General features: G+C 42.2%; 1 pseudogene; it reads right to left on the reverse strand.

The window, feature by feature from the left end:
- LOC102968242 overlaps positions 1 to 6,648 on the reverse strand; it is a 60,058-nt pseudogene extending 53,410 nt beyond the window's left edge.
- Positions 6,649 to 8,962: the final 2,314 nt, after the last annotated feature.

Below are 8,962 nucleotides of genomic sequence, written 5' to 3' on the forward strand. Positions count from 1 at the left end.
GTCTGATTAGAATCAAAGCTCTATTTTGAATTGCATCGACTAGACAGATTTTTTTTTTCAATAGCTTGATGGACTCTTCTGAATGGGCACTTAACTCTGGCCCCTCTTAGCAGCTGTTGAAATTTCTATAACCTCTATGGTTCTGGGATCAACAGACGATGAAACTTTTTAGCAGATCCATTTTCTCTGAGCCAGCTGACAAGTACAGGGGTAGTATTCCCTATCTTAGAACAAACTATTAATCAGAAAGAAAGACAACAACCATAAATCGACAGGAATTGGGTACTATCGTCCCCGAATGACTTTGCCCTGCCAAAAGTGTTCTTGGCTTTATAACGTTGGTCGACACTGGCCCTAGCCCAGCGGTTTTCAGTTTTTCTTTATGGAGTCGAATAGACTAAACTCAGCACTTTCTCAGTCTCTCAAATAAGTGCACTGACATCATTTGGAAATTATAAGAATCCACATATCAGGCCAAATTCCACCCTGGGTTCAACATCCGCTCCCCGCCCCCCCTCCCCTCCCCTGAAATCAACCCCCAAGAGTATGGTTAAGTGAGGGTAGAACTTGGCCGGAAGCTTGTTATTTTTGCAGTTTTAATTACACATACCTCATCCATTTGACCAAATTAGGAGAGAAGGTTCATGGAGGGAAGCTTCGCCTATTGGCTTGCTTTAATGTCTGGTTCCTCAAGTACCTAACTTGGGAATTTCAGGAAAATAGTCAAGAATTGACATTTTACATTTTTACAGCTGGGAAGAACTTGGATCATTAGTATATAATCCAAACCCCATGGTTTTGTAGACCAAAACAAAAACAAAACAAAACAAAAACAAAAAGCCCCTGAGATTTAGAAAGGAAAAGTGCTCAAGATCATATGAAAGGTATGGTGACCCAGGCCGAAGGCAAGAAAGAAAGAAAGAAAGAAAGAAAGAAAGAAAGAAAGAAAGAAAGAAAGAAAGAAAGATAGATCCAGGACTCTGCCTCCCTTGTTTAGTGTTCTTTCGAAACACTCAACTAGAAAGGATGATTTATCACAGAAGTTTGCTCCTGCTGTATTCAGTAGTTGGAAGGACCTAGATTTTAGAGCCAGGGAAGAGTAGGAGTGAATCCAAGTTCAAGTACTTCCTAGCCATTTGTGCCTAGTTTCTTAACTTCCATGGGTCTTAGTTTTCCTATTTATCAAACGGAGAGGACTAAGACCTACTTCCTAAGGATTTGTGACAATTAAGTGAAATGGTATTCACCAGGCAAGTGAAACACAGTAGCTGTTTGGTCTCCTTCTCCATAGAGCTTCTGGGTTATAAATGATAGAAACTCAAACTGGCTTGAGCGTAACAGGGGATTTGTTAGGCCACCTGTATGACTCTGAGTAGATTTTGGTTCAAGGGAGGCTGGTTCTATAGGCCTAAAGGTTAATATTAGAAATTATAGTTTTCTTCTGCATAAGTGACACTCTCAGGCCAGCTCATGTTGGTGTGACAAAATGGATGTCAGCAGCTCCAGGTCCATATCTTACGAAGTTCCAATCCAGAAAAGAGAAAACTTTTATTTCCCAATATTTTTTACTAAAGATCCCAGAATTAAGTCACGCTGGCCTAACTCTGATAAAATATAGAACAGAGCGAGTCAGGTATTGAACAATTTACTGTGCCATATGCCGTATGGATAGATCAGACGGTCAGGTTGAGGTCATGTGCCCAGTCCTGGAGCTTGGGGGTCATGGTGATGGAGAATGGAGTGAACCTCCAGGAACACGTAGATTGAGAGGGGGCAGGGCTACTTTTCCATGAAACAATCCAAAGGCTCTTGAGAGGATGAAGGTGAATGGGCACCAGAGAAGCAAAAACAAGTTTCACTTCCCTTCTTTTTCCTCCTTGTTCCACCTTTGTCAACACTCACGAGGTTGTTTTCTCAAAATTGTTATACAACTTATCTATGCAAGAAGGAAATAGATAGTACTGAACTTAGTGCCTCTTGGGCTGAGTAATTAGACTTTTATGGTTACAAAAGAAAGAATTGGTCATAGGAAGCATTCTTTTCTGCTAGCGATGCTTTATCTTTATAAAATCAAAAAAGCAAATTATATTAAAATGGGAAAATAGTGCTTGCAAGTAAGGCTAAAAAATGCCATCTATCATTAAACATGAGTTGTCATACTCCATGGCACTATGTCCTATTTAGATGTAATATTGTTTATTGAAACAAAAGTTATTTATTAAACATTTACTGTGTGCTAGGCACTGTGATTGAGCTAAGTACTGAGGACACAGCAAGTACGTTAAAAATAGTTTTGAAAGTAATATACCTTAAGATTCAGTAAATGCAAAAGTATTTATTAAGGCCCAGCCATGTGTTGACCATCTTTCTAGGCAGTACAGGAAGTGAAAAATTAAAAGCCAGGAGAGCATGGTGATAAAGTACACAAGGCTTTGAAGAGAGATGACTGTGTGCTCAACATTTGGCTTCATCACAGATCCACTGCATGACCTTGGGGAACCTGTCATTGAACTCAAGTTCTGTAAAATGAGCATAAGAGTTGCATTTGTTTTTCAAGGTAATTGTGAAGATTAAAAGTTATAACGTATTTCAAGTGTGGCACATAGCACAAAGTAGGTTACAAAATAGTAAGATGTGGAAATTTTTGCATCGACTTCCTACCATCCACCTTGAAGTCCCAACATGCACATATGCGCATGTGCACACCCCCACACCTATGCACACGCGTGCACGTGTGTGTGCAAGCACACACATACTCATGGAGCCACTGATGTAATAGATGCAAGGGCTAAATATATATGCTGTGATCACCGTGGGCCAGAACCTGAAAATATTTTGTAACCTCTAGCTGTTTAGGCTGCCTTGCTACCTAGAAGGCAAGCCTGCAGCTTGCCACCACGCCACACGTGTCCACACACATGCGAAATGTGAATTGTTGGTGGTCCCTAAGAAACCAACCATACGAAACATTTGGGTCCCTGTGTGGTTCATAACTGTGATTCTCACACAGAAATTAGTCTGTTTGTAGTGAGGCCAACCCAACTGCTAACTGTGTGACAAAGAAAGTGAGAAGGGAGCTTTGAAATAGCATGGTCACTATGGACTAATGGGTACACTGGATTTATCCTCCCATGTTAAACAACTAGAGACCAGACAAAGCTGTGAAACATTGGTAGTACATGACACTGGGTAGCTGGCAACTCAACACAGTGATCCATGAGAGAGGAGAAATCAATGCTTCCCAGGTTACTTCTTGGAGAAAAGTTCCAGGAGGTGTTACACAGAGGAGGCAGAACAGAAACAGAGCCCAGGAACCTCCTTAGTTGAGGATGGAGCTCAGGGAGGCCAACACAGGTGGAATTCTGAACTGAACCCTGCATAGTTTGGATCTGCTCTTTCTTTTCCTCCTTTTTCTAGTTTCCTAAGATGGTAGCTTAGATCATTGATTTTAGATCTTTCTTCTTTTCTAATGCATGTATTCAGTACTATGAACATTTTTCTAAGCACTACTTTCTTTGCATCTGACAAATTTTGATACATTGTATTTTTATTTAGTTCAAAATATTTTTAAATTCTCTTGAGATTTCTTTTCTGACCTATGTGTTATGTATGTATGTATGTATGTATTTTCCAGAGGACATTATGTTTTGTTGTATGAATGTCAAATATTTTACAGTACTTATTTACCATATTTTATGTATTCCATAAAATAAGCACTATTTGAAAATATGCTAGAATTCGTAACAGAAGTAATGCAAAGAATAGATGCTTGAAACACATGCAGTAGGAAATTATTCCCAATTTTATCATCCAATCTTTTTTTTTTTTTTTTAATGTTTTTATTTATTTTTGAGACAGAGAGAGACAGAGCATGAGCAGGGAAGGGGCAGAGAGAGAGGGAGACACAGAATCGGAAACAGGCTCCAGGCTCCGAGCCATCAGCCCAGAGCCTGACGCGGGGCTCGAACTCACGGACCGCGAGATCGTGACCTGGCTGAAGTCGGACGCTTAACCGACTGCGCCACCCAGGCGCCCCTATCATCCAATCTTTTTGATAAGGAGTGTTTCTAGTGCTATGGACCAACTTGATCTTCTTTGAAATGTGTTGTCCACTTTTATGTTTCAGTCACAGTAGCTATAAATAGTTATTTAAGGGTATCCTTGTCTAAATTCCCATCAATAAGAACCAATCAGGGGCACCTGGGTGGCTCAGTCGGTTGAGCATCCGACTTCGGTTCAGGTCATGATCTCACGGTTTGTGAGTTCTGTGCTGACAGCTCAGAGCCTGGAGCCTGCTTCAGATTCTGTGCCTCTCTCTCTCTCTCTCTCTGCCCCTCCCCCACTCACACTGTCTCTCTCTCTCTCCTTCAAAAATAAATAAACCTTAAAAAAAAAAAAAGAACCAATCAATTTGTACTCTCAGTGTCACTGTCCCTGTTCACCGGAGTCTCCTCCAAATCAGAGAGCTCATGGACATTTTAGACGATCCCTGGTTTTGGTTTGTGTTTGATCAATATCAGTCCTTTCAGTCATATGACCTCCATCTTTGCTTCTCACACTCTTCTCCCACAGAAGATTCTGAACAAACACATTTAGACTTTCTTCCTTTGCATTTCCTCATACTTAAATGTGACCATAACAATGCTCTGATCAGGGTGAGACTGTGTTATTGGCACATAGTGGAGTTTTTTCTGCAAGCTTACTCCACAGAGACTGAAGGCATGAAGATCTAATACATTAGAGAGATCAAGTCTTGATCTTTGTGTTTCTAAAATTTTTCCCATTCCGTTTATGGATGTAATGGCTGTTCTTAATTTGCTTAAATCCTCTTGTGAAACCAAGTCTGTTCTTTTAATGATAACGATATCTGCCAAAGCAGCTTGCCTAGAAGTCTCATTGATAAGGCCATCAGGTTTTTCTTCTGCTAAATGTTTTAATCCATATTTTGAATCCAAAAGTGTTATGATCTCAGCAGGATAAATATCAATCCCTAATTCAGCATCAACCCCAAACATAAAAGCCACAGCACCAGGATCTGCTAATCCAGTGGTCTCTAATGGTATGTAATCAAAATTTTCCTTCTTCTGCATCAAATTCTCATTAGCTCTAAGGCCACCGTCCTTTACTGAATAGCAGAACCAACCGTTTCTAAGTCCTAACATTTCTTGGTAGGACTTTCCACCTTGGCTGACAGCTAAGGATTTATCCACTGCACTTCCTTTCTCAAGTTTATTTAAAATAACTATTAATCTTTTACTATGTTACTCTGTCTAAATATAGTTCAGAAGTATTGTCTTCCTAGCACCTAAATACCCGGTGATAATTGTGACTGGGATCTTAGCACCAGGACTAGACTTTTCCTTCATCTCAATGGGGACCAAATCAAGACAGCCCTCCTCTGCCTGCTCCTCCTCCTCATCCACAGGTCCAATAGCCTATAACGTTCTGGCCAACTGCACAGCATGCCTATCCCTCATCTGAAGAGCTGGGACCCCCCATGTGTTATTTAGAAGTGTATTGCTTAATCTCCAGGTATTTTGGGATTTTTCTAGCTATCTATTTGTTACTGATTTCTAGTTTAATTCCACTGTGGCTGAGGGCAGATATTGTATGATTTCTATTTCACTACATTTGTTAATGTGTGTTTTATGGCTCAGAGTGTGGTCTATTTTGGTGAATGTCCCATGTGAGCTTGAGGATTAACTGATGGCACTGTTGAGTTCAACTGTATCTTTACTGATTTTCTGCCTGCTGGAATCTATTTTTTATAGAAGGGTGTTCAAGTCTGAATTGTAATAGTAGATTCTTCTATTTTTCTTTGCAACCGTATCAATTTTTGCCTCATGTGTTGTTAGGTGCATACACATTAAGGATTGTTATTTCTTCCTAGAGAACTGGCCCTTTATCATTATATAATTCCTTTCTTTATCCTTGATAATCAAGTGAAAGAGGAGAAGACAATGGGTAAAGATAAGACTATTACTCTGGAGTTCCATCATGAAAAATAACATGCTTTCTCACCAAAAATCAAGGTTTCTTAGAAACTATCACAGAAACTCTGTGTTGCACTGATGACACTTGTGCCCATGGCTGAGAACCTTTGAGCTAAAGCACTAGCTAGAAAATGGCAGATCCCCGCCCCCCCTCAATGATTCAATTACTCAGAAGACTCTGTTTTGAGGAAAGATTTATTGAGTGCTATAACTCTCTCAGGAGTAACCTTCAAACAGCACATTCTGGGCTACCTGAGGGAAGATGATGGTCAGGGGCATTGCTTTGAGATGATGGATGAAGGGAAGGGAACTAACATAAGTTGAAGGCCTGTGATGAATCAGACACTATAACAGGTGCTTTGACATGTATTTCCATCCAATAATATAGCAATATTTATTAAATACTTACCATTTTCCAGTTATCTCTTTTGACCTTCAAAACATGCCAATGAATTGGGTCGACAAGTATAGAATATTGCTTAAAACCATAGGGCAAAGTGCCTGTATTTTGATTCTGGCTCTACTCCTGGTGTGTTACCTTGGGTGAATTACTTACCATCATGTGATTCAGTGTCTTCATCTGTGAAATGAAGACAGTAGGAGCTTCCTCCTCATAGCTTCTTTGCGGGAGGGCAGATACAAAGAGCTCTGTCATCATAGGCTAATACTGCCATTATTAGCCATATTACAAGTCAGGAAACTCAAGCTTGAAAAGCTGTGTCTGGGGTCACACACTCAGGACTTTGTCACCTTGGGGTGGAGCGGTACACAGTGAAAGAAAATTTGACTTGGATGAGTAGATGCAGTGGCGGTGCATTGAAGTGTGAGACAAGGAGATCTTCTCTAGAAGACAGCCTTGCAAGGGAGTCTAGATATTGTAAACAAGTGTGGTGGAGATGGAGTTTCCCCAAAATGAATATTTTTCCAAATTCATTTGCCTACAGAGGCATCCCTACAGATTGCTTTTTACAGACAAACATGCAGAATGGGTTCTCCTGGGAAGATATATGGGGAAGACCCCCCCACCCCAGTCCCACCCCAAGCATACATGATGCATCATGAGCTATTTTGGTTCAGGTTAGGGAGGATAACCTGGTGAAACCCCAAGGCCATTTGGTGGAAAGAGCTTTCTTTTTTTGCTTTCTGTACAGAGCTAGTCTTTGTAAACAGAGTTTCCCAGACAGGAAGAGGAAACTGGGTTCCAGTAAAAACAAGTCACTTGAGGAGAGACAGGAAGGAAGTTGTGTGAGTGTTTGGGGCTACTCACTTTGGTTATGGATGGTCTTTTAGTCCCTTCCCAGTGGCCAAGGAATTTAATTAACACTGGAATAAAGCTGAGAAGGACTCTATGAGCTTCTAGAACCCCACCATTGATGCCTTGGGAGAGACATCCCATTGTGCCTAAAGCTTCCCATGCTTGCTATTCATACCAGCTGGGGGATTTAAAACCCTTTCTGACATCTGAATTTTATATTATGTTTAATTTCTTCAAAGTCTTCTGTGACTGTTGTCTGTAGGATTCATAATAGTCATGCTGATGTGGGCAGGACAAAGGGATTATCCCCATTTTGCAGATGAGAAAACAGTCTCTAGGAGAACACATTTCCTTCCTGAGGTCACATAGTTGGTGAGTGGCAGCGCTCAGGCTGAACTCAGAGGCTCATAAGGAGCCTGCTGAATGGCGGGAGGCTGGGAGCGGACAGGTGTTGGTACCAGTGCAGCTATGGGGAGTGAGGCTGGACTCAGAGGTGTGAACATAGCGGCTCAGTTTTCTACCTTTGCATCCTGCTGCCAGCCCTGTGCCATCTTGTCACAGGGGGTCTCAGATATTTATTAAAATGTGTTAAAAGGAAACCAACAGAAGTCAGGGCTGGCTTGGCGCCAGAAGAGGGATAAGCAGGAGTCCTGGCTGGGGAGAGTCCAGGGCACTGACATGGGGGTCTGGTGCACTGCACGGTTTTAATGAAAGACTGCTGGAGGCATGTGCTTGTAAACTGTACAGCACAATAGCAATACAATATGTGGCTCTGCCCTGTTTCAGTCAGAAAGGAAGATCCTGGGACCAGGAAGCAGAACGAGATGACTTTTTCTGTCTCCATGTTGCCCTGCTGTGTTGTCAAACAGTGACCCTCCCGCATCCCTCTGTATCTTTATGCCTGTCCCATCCTCCCATCCCTCCTGCCTGATACCCCAAGTCCTTCAGGTGCACAGTCATCTTCCCCCATAAGGTCAGACCCCTTGGATGCAGTTTAAGAAAGACAAATGGAGGCAGCGTAGGGAGGCAAGAAAGCTTTGCAGTCTTGGGGTTGCTTACACCAAGGCCTCCTGCATGCACCCTGGGCCTTATGGCAGCTCCCCCTCCTTTGCCCTCCACCATGGCCCAAGCCACAGGCCCAGGTGTGCAGTTTGGATGAGTCATATTGGCTCTTCAGAGAACACACAGGGAAAACAGTCTGCTCCTGGGATGCTGAGACAGGGCCCTGAAAGAGCTTTTAGGTGTGGAATCCAGGCAGCAGTGCCCCAGGCTGTCAGAGAGGGTGCTTTGTTCTTTCTCCCCTCCACCTGGCTCAGGTGGGCTGTCTTCTACTCATCCACATGAAGGGCTGCCAGCTTCTCAGCTGCCTCTTGCAGCCACCAGACGTTCACTAAGGGACATTGCCACTGTTTCTGCAAGTGCAAATGGTTTTTGTTTCTGGGGAAACTCTTCAGTTTTGAGTAGTTAGCTTGGGAAGAGCGTCACCTGGTAAGTGCATCTGCCATGCTGAGGAAATACCAGTGAATAATAGCAGTAATAATGATGATAATAAAAATGGTGTACTTTAACAAACACCTATTATATGACAGACACTGTTTTAAATTTTTTTCATGTTTATTTGTTTATTTTGAGAGAGAGAGAGAGAGAGCGTGTGCATGTGTGCGTAGGAGTGAGCAGGGGAGGGGCAGACAGAGAGGGAAGGAGAGAGAATCCC

The sequence above is a fragment of the Panthera tigris genome, chromosome B4, assembly GCF_018350195.1.
Source record: "Panthera tigris isolate Pti1 chromosome B4, P.tigris_Pti1_mat1.1, whole genome shotgun sequence".
NCBI lineage: Eukaryota > Metazoa > Chordata > Mammalia > Carnivora > Felidae > Panthera > Panthera tigris.